The sequence below is a fragment of the Manis pentadactyla genome, chromosome 12, assembly GCF_030020395.1.
Source record: "Manis pentadactyla isolate mManPen7 chromosome 12, mManPen7.hap1, whole genome shotgun sequence".
Taxonomy (NCBI): Eukaryota; Metazoa; Chordata; class Mammalia; order Pholidota; family Manidae; genus Manis; species Manis pentadactyla.
In genome coordinates this window covers 57970050-57984209 of record NC_080030.1, presented here as the reverse complement: position 1 = coordinate 57984209, position 14160 = coordinate 57970050, and the positions used below count along the sequence as shown (strand labels likewise).

At 39.3% G+C, this 14160-nt stretch overlaps 1 protein-coding gene across 3 annotated transcripts in view; it reads right to left on the bottom strand.

Moving 5' to 3' along the window:
• STX7 (syntaxin 7) overlaps window positions 1-2851 on the bottom strand; it is a 42355-nt gene extending 39504 nt beyond the window's left edge. For 2 of the 3 annotated variants that reach the window (XM_036903772.2, XM_036903774.2), the window contains exon 1: window positions 2738-2851. The gene's annotated coding sequence lies outside the window, so the exon portion shown is untranslated. The remainder of the gene's footprint in view (window positions 1-2737) is intronic. The other variant, XM_036903773.2, reaches the window with a different exon arrangement.
• Between the last annotated feature and the right edge of the window lie 11309 nt (window positions 2852-14160).

The window sequence follows — 14160 nt, the reverse complement described above, 5'->3', positions numbered from 1 at the left end:
ACTTGAGATAACTATATGTGTGGATCAAGCTAACCCAGCGAACAGCTTTCTCCTTTTCTGTCTTATCCTGCTAATAATGATATCCAAAAGACAATGGTTGGCTCTTCTGATGAGGAAAAATGAGAAATACAGGAGCCAAATTTCTAATTTTACTGTAAAAAATATATATACACATAGATGGGACAGCTAACTCAACTGACTTTTAAAGTGCATAATCTTTGCAAATAGGCTAAATCCACCAAGTTATTCTGATGTCTGCTTTTCACGTCAGTCTCCAGCACCTAGCATAGCTAAAACGCGCTTAAGTACTCTTGCTGAGTACTTTTGAAAGCCCACTCAGAACTCCTAGTTTTATTGCTTATTATCTCTACCTACACTATCAAGTGTGCAGATATCACATGTGTGGCCAGCAGCCTGCACAGCTTACATGCAGAGCATTTCCACCATACTCTAAGTTCTACTGAACAGTGCTCATCTAGACATCTCAATAATTACCTTTCTATGAAGATATATAAAAACTATAAAGGGAAAGAAGGAAAGAGAGGATCAAGTGCAATATTCATAATGAGAATCTTCTCAAGACTGTTTCTCAGAGCACCAGTGAAAGAACAAACGAAGGGAGTTTTAAAATGGAATACTGAGTGTCAAACACTACTCCCGGTTACTTCTGGGAACTGCAGAATCCTTAAGGTTAGCATTATGCATGAATCTCATGCTCTGTGAATCTCAGCATGGACAAAGCAACAGAAATAGTTTTCTTAGTTGTGAGCACCAGCATGAAGCACTGGCCTTTCCTCAACCCTCTGTCTCAAAATGTAAGTTCCCAGAGGGGAAGGGGTTTTTGTCTAGTTTTGTGGACTACTGATCTTTTCTTAGGACCTGACTGTATAATAGGTGTTTCAGAAATATTTGAAAAATGAATGAATGTACCTATTTCCTAAGAACACACACCCATCCTGAGAAATGGTAACTATTTACCATTTCTAAGACACTGAATTTCAGTGCCTTCTTTCAGATCCTGAATGTCCCAGTTGTATTACTGCCTTGGAGCCTTTGCTGGGTGCCATTTCCTATCCTGCGAAAGCTCTTCCCACGATCTCCTGGGACTGGGTCCTTTTCCCCAGCACAGTCTCATCACATGCTAGCGAAGCCTTCTGTGGCCACCCTGACCTGCAGGGAGAAGTCAGTAACACTGCCACTCTTTCCTGGTCTAGTTTATGACCTCATAGTGCTAATCTTCCTTTAAAATTATCTAGTTAGTAGTATTTATCCCACCTCTGGAATATAAATATGAGAGAACCTTGTCATCTGTGGAACCCACAGTGTCGGCTGCACAGTGGCTGTTGCATGAATATGAGGGTGATCACTCTATGGACATGAGCATTCTTACATAAACAACATTCACTGCGATTTTTAGCTTAGCTGCTCCATCAACTATTCTACTATTCCTTTTAGTTCACAATCCCAAGGATTATTTTTTATCCTTTCATACACTAAACTTTCAAGTTAAATGGAATCACGGCAAACTTTAGTCAGACTTTACCGCAGGTGTTTTTTTTATAATTTACTTTCCAACTACCAGCACTTGGCTAAAGTTTGGGATCCTAATCAAAATTAGGACCTACTTTGTTATTGGGAGTAGCAGAAATAAAGTAACTGAAGAAAAATGATGCAGACCTTAATAAGTTAATATGGTATCATATTAACTTCAGAAACCTTGAAACTAGAGCGTAAGTCCTAATTAGTCACAAGTCTGAGACAAACTTCTCAAAGTGGCCTGCAAAACAGAGGTCTGGCCACATCACAAGACACAGTGTAAGACTCTGTACCCGGGTGAGACTCAAGGCAACCCCATAAGAAACGTCCACCATCAATATAACTAAACAGCACGGCACTTCATAATCATTTCCTCTTCCTCCAGAGTCTGTGAAAGTTTTAAATTATAGTCAGAATACATTGATCTGAATTAAACAAAAATTACTGTGTGTGTGTGTGTATAAAACAAGCAAATTCAAGAAGCTTGCGCAAAAAATAAAAAATACAGCATTTGACCAGAAAGGCAATGCTGTTTTTTCTTTTTGTCTCTATTTAAAGGAAATAACAACCCAACAAAGAAGGGGAGAAGAGGCATCTTGAAATATTTTATGTATTGTTAAAGGTCTTAATGTAAACAAATTAAATGACAAGCACTGAGAGCATCAAAGAAAACGTGCCATCATGGCAAACAGAAAACCAACTACAGTGAGCCTCCGAATACACGTATGTGGTACCTTTCTTGTAGCCACACATTTCCAGTTCCTCCGTACTCGGGAAGAGAACTTTAAAGTGTTCTCTAATCCGTGAGTTAAAAAGAGGAAGAGGTCGGTTCGCGTCCTGCTCGAGGCAGAAGCTGGATTCCTGAGCTCGGCCTCCGCCGCTTGGGCGCGGCCCCGCGCGGGTGCACGCAGCCAGCCGGCGGGTGCGCCTGGGCGAGCACGGCCCGGGGAGGCGTCCGGGCGGCTGCGCGGCAGGCGTGGGGTTGACGGGGCGGCCCTTGCCCGCCTCACCGTGCCGCGCACCCGCACCCGGCCAGGAGGCGCGGGGAGCTGCGGGCGCTGCCGAGCTGGGGCAGCGCCGCCCTGCTGCAAAGCGCAGGGCGGCGGCCACCTGACAACGCGCACAAACAAGGAGGCGCGGCAACCTCGACAACGCGCCTCCAGGGCGCTCGGCCCGGGACCCTTCCCCAGGCTCCTCTTACCCGGACCTCCTCGGCTTCCTCCTCCTCCGGCCGCGGGCACCCACCGGCCCCAGAGACCCCAGCTACGGTCCTCAGCTGATGGGCGGTGGCGCTGGGACACCCAGTGCGCATGCCCGCAACACAGCCCAGGGAAGGAGCCGGGGTTCATTCCCCTCCCATTGGCCAGAGAGGCTGAGTGATAGCTTCCCTTCCCGCCCCACTCAGGTTCTAAGCAAAAGGAGTAACAGAAAAATTGCAAGGGAGATGGTCTTTGAGGTTTGATGTACAGACGGTGATGCCTCACCCTGCGTGCAAAAAACAAGAGGAGGGGTTGGAGAGCAGCTGTCTTCTTTATCTGGCGATGCTGCGTCCCCTGGACTCATGTCTTCAGCCTGCCCCATTAAATCATGCCTATCTTGTTTCCTAACCTTTATCTGCAGTAGACTGCATTCATAGCTCCATTTAAAAATGTGATCGCAAACATGCACTCCTAGTAAGAACAATGAAAGAATAAATGAAGAGCCACCTCCATGTGTTCATTTAGGACAAGTTTTCATAGCACATACGAGTCATTCTAAGCATCCTTGAGGAGCAGAGAGTAGTTTTCACAGGGTTTGAAAAGATCAGGAAATGTTTTCATGATAACTATACAAACATAATGTAATTGTTAGGTAAAAACCAGAGGCAAAATAGGTGAAGAGGATGAAGAGGTACAGACTTCCAATTATAAAACACATCAGTCACAGGGATGAAAGTACAGCATAGGAAATGTAGCCGATTATATTGTAGCAACTGTATGGTGACTTGGTAACTACACTTATGGTGGTGAGCATTTCATGATGCATGTAACTGTTGAATCACTATGTTGTACACCTGAAACTAATATAATATTGTATGTCAACTATATTTCAGTTTAAAAAATATTTTTTTAAGCATCAATTGCTTCAGGTGAAAGAAATACCAAATTAATGAGAGATTTGACCTTTGCTTCTATCAAGGAAACGCTATTTTCTGAAAGAATCCTGAGGATATTGAAAGTCCAGATGCACTTAGGTGGAAAAAAAACCCCAAATATTCTGATTTGGTACCTCTTGAGTACATTCTAAGTTGTTTTGGTATTTATACATACATATGTATGTAAGTAAGTGAGGTTAGCCAGGGATAATAAACACAAGGGTTTCTCTGTTTATTTTTCATGTTTATATTTTTAACAGAAAAATATGCACAAAATATATTTCCTATTGCTCATCTTTTCTGAAGAAACTACAGTGCAATTATAATAATAAACAGCAACTTATACTCTGCCTCTGTAAAGAAAGAGCAATAGAGAGAGGTGGACATGCTGGCCAAGCAGAAGGCACAAATCCCATCTAAAAAGGCAGCATGACTCAGCTAGAGCCAATTGTAGACTTTTAGGAATCTGGCTCCAATATGATCAAATCATCTGCTTTTCAAAATGTAGTGGAAATTCAGATTTCTATGTGAAATCTTTTTTTTCAATATTAAATGTTTATAAAACACTCTGTGAACAAATAGCTATTTCATCCTCTATAACAAGCAATAGTTTTAATCATAGAGTATTAAAGATGGAGAGGACCTTATAGGATATCTAGCTCTACATCATCATTTAGGAAAGAGATTAAAGAAAAAGAAACTGCAAAAATCTTCAACAAAATCACACAGATAAGTACAAGCAACACAGATACAAATGATATAATTCAAAATCTTCAGTTCTTCCTATCATATTATTTGCTCAGCAAATATTTATTGAGAAGCTGCCATGTGCCAGGTAATGTGCTATGCACTGCAGACATAAAGATGAGTATGGTATAGTATTTCCCATCAAGGAGCTCAAGGAGTGAGATCCTTCCTAGGACACTGTAAACGATGCACTGTGTATGTATAGATAAAGATTTGTACACAGCACAGTGGGAGCCCAGAGATAAGGTTGACTTACTGTGGGGTCAGAGACCATTCCAAAGGGGAAGTGTTAGCAGAATATTGAAAGATGCATAAGAGTTCACTAGGAAAAGAAGACGGGAAAGGATATTCCAGGCAAAAGGAAGATGACTTAACTATTCATAAAACCGTAGGCAAGTGCAAACTGTAAAGGATCTCTATATAATTTTATTGAGTAAAGCATAGTAGGTGGGTTGGAGGGACATGAGACTGGAAAGGCATGTGGAACTTACATGATGAAAAGCCTCTGTACATTGTTAATGGGTATCTAATAGGAGTTAAACTATAAATTTTAAGCAAATGTTTCATGTGATCATGATTCCATGCTATGAAGAAAACTGGAAAAGTGTGGGAAATTAAAGGGAAAGATCACTGAGTCTGGAGGGGTGAAGAAAGAGGAATTGAGACCTGTATTAAGGCAAATACACTGGAAAAGAAGAGGTGAGGATTGCTCTGAGAAATATTTGAGAAGACTCGGAAATCAATTAAATATGGAGAATGAAAGAGATGATTAGTATTTTTTGAACCTGTGAAGCTGAGCTGAACATGATGTAGCTATGTGAGATCTAAAATCGACAGTAAGGCAATTGCAGTTTGAGGATGGAGCTGGGGAAATGAAGGAGAAAGTCAAAATAAATTTAGCTTTAGAGGTGTTTTATTTAATATTCTGGGGAAGTGATATCTACTTTGAGATGCCCTACAGGCACTTGAAAATGTGAGCTGGAGCTCAGGCTGCAGTTCTGGCTGGAGCTACGCAGAGATTAACTCCCTAACTCTTCCAAGAGGGAATGTTATGGCCCTTCAGTGTGTAAAGAAGGGTAGAGAAAGAAAAACCCTGAAAGGGGGTAATCAGAGAGAGAGAGAGGAGGTAAGCCAGGAAAAGGTGTGGTAGAGAATGAAGGAAAACATTTCAAAAAGAGGGAATGGTCTATAATATCACATGTCACAGAAAGTTCCAGTAAATTAAGAACCAAAAGCTGTGCATTGCACTTGAGAATTAGGAAACGGTCAGTGAATATAGGAAGAGGCATTTCAACCATTCAAGGAACTATTGTGCAAAGAACTTAACATCTGCATAGGGTCTTCTGTGCTTTCCAAACATCCTTTCATGCTAACTTTGATAGAACCATGGGCTGTCGGAAGGAAAAGCACACACTGCCTGGTAGAAGAACCGGAGTCTAGGTGGCATCTTCAGGTTTCCCTGATAGCTACTGACTGAACTGGGACCAAAATTCAGTTGTCTGAATCCTTCTCCTGGGCTACTTCCAATTTCTCACGTTGTAAAATATGTTATGAGTGGATTCCTTCCAGGTCTTGTGAAAACTAGGAATAAGATTTCACTCCTTTGTCCTTAAGTGGACAAATATGTATGGTTTAGGTAATCTTGCAGAATTTTGAGGCACAGAGGATAAATGAATTCCAAAAGAGTTCCTGACATGGACTCCCACCTGAGCGTCTGCCTGCTAGTACTTAGTGACATTCAGCCAGGTGCCTTGGACCCAGTAGGGCTCAAGAAGAACACTCATTTGACAAGTGATCATTTTGCTTTTCTCCAAACAAACCCTTTACACTTGTGCAAGTGACTTATGTCTGATGGCTTGTAATTTGGATTGTTACAGGCATACTCGTTGTGTCCTTACTAATAGAAATATCACCTAAATTACTTCTGCGTGTGGGATGAGGCACTCTCTTCTGCTCTGTCTCCAGGTTGGGGAAGAGCAGTGCTGGTGAGCAGAAGGACATAATCACCTGTTCACTTAATAGTCCCTCAACTAAAAAAAATGTTTTAAAAGATCACCATGTGATCTTGTAGTAGAGCCAGAGAAGCAAAAGACACAAAAAGGATTGTATAGCAAGAAAAGGAACTTACGGAGAAACGAGAGGTTCAAGTTGACTTGTGAAAGTTTGTTTTTGATTTATAATACAATGGAAAAATTACAGCTGTTTTCAGAAATCTGTGATAGATTAAAAAGCAGCTTAAATTAGTATCTAATAAATGGGAGTTTATTTCACCCTCTCTTATTTTTAAGCATCTCCCTCCATCTCCCTCTACAGTCTGCTTGTTTTGTAAGACCACACAAGCCTAGCAATATGCCAAGCACAGAACAGATTTTGGTCTGTCTGTTTAACCTAGAAGTAATAAATAGGCAACCCACAGAAATCTTACATAGACAATTAGAGCATGAGATTGGTATGCTCGTTTCTCATTTTACCTCCTAAGTATTGTTCAAACGTGCCCTCTTCTCTCTGTCCGTCGTTGTCTATGTCCCAATCCACTGCAACAGCCTCCTTCCTGGCATCTCTACCTCCAGTTCTACTCAATGTTATTATCCTCAGAGCCACCATGGAACATTTGAAACACAAATCTGAAAACATCACTCCAGGCTTCATGCCATCTCCGTGATTGCAGCACGCCCCAAATATACTCTTTAAAGATAAAAGTACTTAGCTGAGCAGGGATGCAGGGCTGAGTAGGTTGGGGGAACGAACCAGAAAAGGATGTCTATGGAGAAACGTCTTGGAAATTGTTCTATGATACATTCGTCAAGATTATAAATTAAAAACTCTGGAAACTAGTTCAGTAAAGAAACAAATACAACTTCTTTTAACCTAGTATTTTCTGAATGTATTTGACAGTAAAACTTCCTTACGCTTAATGGCTGCAAGGACCTTCAAAATATGCATTATAGAAAACAATGCTCTTGAAATCAAGTCCAAGCCCATTATCATGGCATATAAATAGGGTGACCATACATCCCATTTGCCTAGGACAGTCCCAGTTTATGATTTTTGTCCCAGTCTCCTGTCTGCGGAGCATCCCCTTTCATTCTCAGAAGTGTCCCTGTTCAAATGAAGCATTGTGTGGTCACTTTATGTTATAAGGACCTACAGGATCCTGCCTTTCTCTGCATCAAAATTATCAAAAGTCATACTTTGGAATATGCTAGCTTCAAGAACTGCTCCCTCTCTTTCTGTTCCCTCCTGCTTGCCACCAGCACTCCAACCACATATCAGGGGTTTTCCTATTTCTGTGCTTTGCTCATTCAGTTCCCTTGAACTAGAATATGTTCTCTCTTCCTCCTCATTTTTAAAATAAACTCTTAATTTTAGAATAATTATAGACTTACAGAAGAGTTGCAAAGATAGTCCAGAGTTCCCATACACACCTCATTCAGATTCTCCTAATGTTAACATCTTATATAACTGTAGTACCTTTGTCAAAACTAAGAATTTCACATTGGTATAGTATCACCTAAACTATTGACTTGATTGGATTTCACTAGTTTTCCACAGAAGTGCATTTTCTGTTCCAGGTTCCAATCCAGGATACCACGTTATTTATACAGTATGCTTCCTTTGTCTCCTCCAATCTGTGACAGTTTTCTGTCCTTCCTTTTGTCATGGACTTGACACTTTTTAAGAACACTGGTGAGTCATTTTATAGAATGTCCCTCAGTTTAGGTTTGTCTAATGTTTTCACATGATGAGACTGATTTATAGACATTTATGGTTTTTCTCATGAGTAGACTAGTTTATAGATTGTTGGAAAGAATACCACAGAGGTGTTCTCACTGGACCATTTCATGGTGTACATGATATCACATGATCTCCTACTGGTGATGCTGACTTATATCACTTGGCTAAGGTGATGTCTGTGAGTTTTCCCCAACATGCAGTTACTATTTTTCCATTTCCATACTATACTCATTATAAGAGAATTAGCAAGCCCAGTCCACAAGAAAGAGGAAGAGAATTGAGTCCCATCTTTGGAAGGAGGAATAGTAAAAATGTACAGATTTATATTGAAACTACCCTAGTGAGTAATACATACATGGAGAGAGATACTTTAAGGCTATGCATATATCCTGCTTTTCCTTAAAGTTTTGCCCACTGATTTTAGCACTAATCTATGTATTTTGTCTATTATTGCTATGGTCTAAAGATGATTTCCTATTTACTTCAGTTCTTCCTTAAGTAATATTTGTTACTTGTCCCTAATTTATTTTTTCAATCATTTTTTTATATAAGTGTGGATTTATGGATATTTATTTTATTCTTTAGTTAAGTTCCCTCTCCATCACTGGGAATTTTTTTCAGGTTGACTCCTGTGTCCTTTCACAGATTCCATGTCTATCCCCCTAGCATTTCCTTACTTGTTGGTACAACAAAATGCTCCATGTGTTTCTTATATTTTCCCTGTTTCAGCTCTAAAAGCAGTCATTTGACTATGTAGCTATTTTTTCTTTTACTGGAAAACAGTATTTAGAAAACAAGATCTGGGAGCTAGCTTTCTCGTTGTTACACTGGGGTGTCATTGCTTCTATGCCATCTAATTAGACAGAGCTAAGAAATAATGCCTATTAACTCATGTGTACACATATCTGTAATTCTATCTGATCTTATGTGTATGTATATAAATATAAACTCATATACCTAGTTCCGACTCCAATCCAGCCCCACAGGTTCATTCTACAGCCTTCCCTACTTCCTTATTGTTAACTTATTTCTCTAACAGTGAGGAACCTAACTCCCATGGACCTAAGATTCAGTTACGTATTTATGTAATGTAGTTTCAGAATTGCTGACTCGTACTCCTGTGAGAGAAAAAAGTAACTAGTTTTTCTGTATTCAAAAAGTACAAAAAGACCATTCTTTTTGTTTTTTTCTCTTCCAATATTGAGTCAAAACAACGTTTTCCAAAATTATCAAGATCAACTCTTTTTCCCACCCCCTTCAGTGAAGTTGTATGTTTGTATTGCAGTTAGATTGATTTGTCACACATCTGCATTCTATTTGGGAACTCACCAAACATACCAGTTGATTTTTTTTTTTTTTTGAGTAACATTTATCTTTGTGGTATACAATTCTATGGATTTTGGACAAATGCATGGAGTCAGGTATCCATTGCCCCAATACCATACAGAACAGTTTCACCTTGGTAAAATTCCCTTTTTCAGTAACTTTTAGTAAGCTTCTTCCCCACCCTTGGTAACCACTTGTATTTTCTGTGCCTATAGTTTTGTCTTTTCAGAATGTCACATAAAATGAATCATACAGTATGTAGCCTTTTGAGTCTGACTTCTTCATTTAGCAGTGTGCATTTAGGATGCATCCGCATAGTTGTATGAATCCATAGTTTGTTCTTTTCTATGACTGAGTAATATTCCATCCATTGCTTAGATGTAATGTGGTTTATCCATTCACCTATTGGTTGTTTCCAATTTTGGGAAATTACAAATAAATCTTCTATAAAGGTTTTGATAAAAATATAAGTTTTCAATTCACTTGGGTAAATATCTAGAAGTAGGATTGTTGGGTTGTATGTATTTATTTGCATAAGGCAAGTTGTTTTCCAAAGTGGCTGTATTATTTTGCATTTCCATCAGCAATGAAGAAGGATTTTTGTTGTTCTGAACCCTTGTCACCATTTAATATTGTAGGATTTTACTTTTTAATTTTACCCATTCTAATAGCAATATAGTGGCTTCTCATTGTGGTTTTAATTTCATTTTCATAATGATGAACATCTTTGTATACATTTCTTGAAATTCATGTGTTCTTTACTGAAGTGTCTGCTCAGATCTTTTGCTCATTTTTGTTGTTGCTAGGTTGCCTTCCTATTGTTGAATTTTAATGGGTTCTTTATATATTCTGGTGTTTTATCAAATATGTCACTTGCATATATTTTCTCCCATTTTTGTGGCTTGTCTTTTAATTTTTCTTACAATATCTTTCACAGAGCAATATTTCTTAATTTTGACAAAGTCCAATTTGCTGAATTTTTCTTTTATGGATCGTGATTTTAATGTAGAATCTTTTCATCACCAAACCTAGAATTACACAGATTTTCTATGTTTTCTTCTTAAAGTCTCATAGTTTTACATTTTACATTTAAGTCTACAATCCATTTTGAGTTAATTTTTGTAATATTTGAGGCATGTATCAAGTTTCTTTTGTGTGTGTGTGTGTGTGTGTGTGTGTGTGTGTGTTTGGTATGAATATGTAATTATACCAGCATTTGTAGAAAACTGTCCTTTCTCTATTGAATTGCCTTTGCATTTTGCCAAAAATTAGTTGACCATATTTGTGTGAATTTATTTGTGTTCTCCCTATTGTTTCATTTGTCTATGAGCCTATTTTTTTTCAACAAACAGCATGTTGTCTTATTTACTGAAGCTCTAGAACAAGTTTTGAAATTGGGTTATGTGCATCTCTTTTTTCCCAAAAAAATGTTTGGCTATATCAATTCTTGGGCTTTTTACATAAATTTAGAAGCGACTAGTCAATAGCTACAAAATCTTGCTGAAATTTTGGTGGCAACTACATAGAATCCATAGACTACCCTGAGAAGAATTGATGCCTTAAAGATATTGACACTTTTTCTTCATGGCCACAGTACACCTCTACATTTATTTTTATTTTATTTTATCTTTTAAATCAATGTTTCATAATTATCAGTATGCAGATCCTGCACATATTTTGTAAGTCACATTTAATTTATTCATCTGTGTTGGTGCTATCAAAAATGTATTTTTAATTTCAAATTCCACTTGATCTTAACTGATATATTAAGATCCTTCATATTTAAAGTCATTATTGTTATATGTGGATTAAAATCTACCATCTTTCTAATTTTTGTCTATTTGTTCAATTTGTTCTTTGCGTGTTTTTCTGTTTCTTTCTTCTCTGAGTTTAATTAAAAAATTTTAAGTGATTCCATTTTACCTCCTGTAGCTTTGGGGGAAAGAATGTGCCCAGCCTGGGGTTAATAAGCCAGGGAAACCAGTGAAGCTGAAATTAGTCAAGGGAAAAGCTAGATGGCAGAAACTCTTTATTGCTTACAAGATGCCTGGCTTCATTGGTCTCTCTCCTGCAGCTGCTCTTGCTCTCAGTTCCTTTCCTGTCCCAGCACCCGCTCACGTTTCCCCCACCCCTTCTGGGAGAAACTCTGCAGGCAGCACCCTGGCAACTGACAGGCACTAGACCAATTGAGCAGCAAGGGGAGGAAAGAACAGCTTCTCTTTACTCCTTGTCCCCAGAGGCTGCAAGAGGTTGCAGCGGTAAACACCTATCATTATGTGTTACCCACAGCCCAACCCTCCAGAATTCTTGCCGTACAATCTACTCAGTTCCCATCTTTCACAATGGCCCCTGTGTAAGAAAGCTGGGGCACTGTAACCAGCAGGAATACAGGTAACAATAAAATCATGATAATACTCAAGCCTGAGTATCCAGCTAGGTTTAAAGTCCTACTCAGATTAAGTTCATAGCTTGCCCATTCATTCTACAGGAGGCCAGCAGCTGAACAGATAGGGAGCTCTGTGCATATTCAGCAAGCAGCAGCTGTAGCCAAGAGGTGGGTACAAGCAACAAAGACTGTAGAAGAAAATAACCCTAAGAGTAATAAGATACATGTTTCAGTGATAGTAGCATAGGCAAATCCAGCCCATCAAGTAGGATGCAGGCAAGAGGGTGGTCCTGTAATAGGACAGTGGCAGGAATGGCATCTCCTTCCAGTCTAGTATACCAGACCTTCACCCCCCTCCCTGTGGGAGTAACAGATGGGTCAATATATAGGGCTATGGGAGGCATGTGCACTGGCCACAGAGATAAAACAAAACTGTTGCTACAGAGGGAACAGCTGCATGCAATGGAGGTGTGACTTTATTCCATTCTCTGTAATCCACGGTCATACACCAGGCGTTGTTTGGCCTATTCTTTTTTTATTTTTTTTAAAGTTTTTATTAAGGTATTATTGATATACACTCTTATGAAGGTTTCACATGAAAAAACAATGTGGTTACTACATTTACCCATATTAACCACTCCCCACCCATACTCCAATGCAGTCACTGTCCATCAGTGCCACAGATTCACTATTTGCCTTCTCTGGGCTACCCTGTTTTCCCTGTGATCCCCAACACCATGTGTACTAAACATAATACTCCTCAATCCCCTTCTCCTTCCCTCCCCACCTGCCTTCCCACACCCCTCCCCTTTGGTAACCACTAGTTCCTTCTTGGAGTCTCTGAGTCTGCTGCTATTTTGTTCCTTCAGTTTTGCATCATTGTTATACTCCACAAATGAGGAAAATCATTTGGCACTTGTCTTTCTGTGCCTGGCTTATGTCACTGAACATAATGTCCTCCAGCTCCATCCATGTTGTTGCAAATGGTAGGATTTGTTTCTTTCTTATGGCTGAATAGTATTCCATTGTGTATATGTACCACATCTTCTTTATCCATTCATCTACTGATGGACACTTAGGTTGCTTCCAGATTTTGGCTATTGTAAAAGGTGCTGCTATAAACATCGGGGTGCATATGTCTTTTTGAATCTGAGAAGTTGTATTCTTTGGATAAATTCTAAGGAGTGGGTTTCCCAGGTCAAATGGGTTTCTATTTTTAGTTTTTTGAGGAACCTCCATATTGCTTTCCACAATGGTTGAACTAGCTTACATTCCCACCAGCAGTGTAGGAGGGTTCCCCTTTCTCTGCATCCTAGCCAGTATTTGTTGTTCTTAGTCTTTACAATGCTGGCCATCCTAACTGGTGTGAGGTGATATCTCATTGTGGTTTTAATTTGTATTTCCCTTATGACTAGTAATGTGGAGCATCTTTTCATCTGTCTGTTGGCCATCTGAATTTCTTCTTTGGGGAAGTGTCTGTTCATATCCTCTGCCCATTTGTTAATCGGGTATTTGCTTTTGGGATGTTGAGATGTGTAAGTTCTTTATATATTTTGGGTGTTAACCCCTTATCAGATATGCCACTTGCAAATATATTCTCCCATACTGTAGGATGCCTTTTTGTTCTGTTGATGGTGTCCTTTGCTGTACAGAAACTTTTTAGTTTGATGTAGTCCCATGAGTTCATTTTTGCTTTTGTTTCCCTTGCTCAAGGAGATGCGTTCAGGAAGAAGTTGCTCATGTTTATATTCAGGAGATTTTTGCCTATGTTGTCTTCTAAGAGTTTTATGGTTTCATGACTTACATTCAGGTCTTGATCCATTTCAAGTTTACTTTTGTGTATGGGGTTAAACAATAATCCAGTTTCATTCTCTTGCATGTAGCTGTCCAATTTTGCCAACACTATCTGTTGAAGAGGCTGTCATTTCCCCATTGTATGTCCATGGCTCCTTTATCATATATTAATTGATCATACATGATTGGGTTTATGTCAGGGCTCTCTAGACTGTTCCATTGGTCTATGGGTCTGTTCTTGTGCCAGTACCAAATTGTGTTGATTACTGTCACTTTGTAGTAGAGCTTGAAGTTGGGGAGTATAATCCCCCCACTTTATTCTTCCTTCTCAGGATTGCTTTGGCTATTCAGGTCTTTTGTGGTTCCATATGAATTTTAGAATGATTTTCTCTAGTTTGTTGAAGAATGCTGTTGGTATTTTGATAGGAATTGCGTTTAATCTGTAGATTGCTTTAGGCAGGATGGCCATTTTGACAATATTAATTAATCCTATCCATGAGCG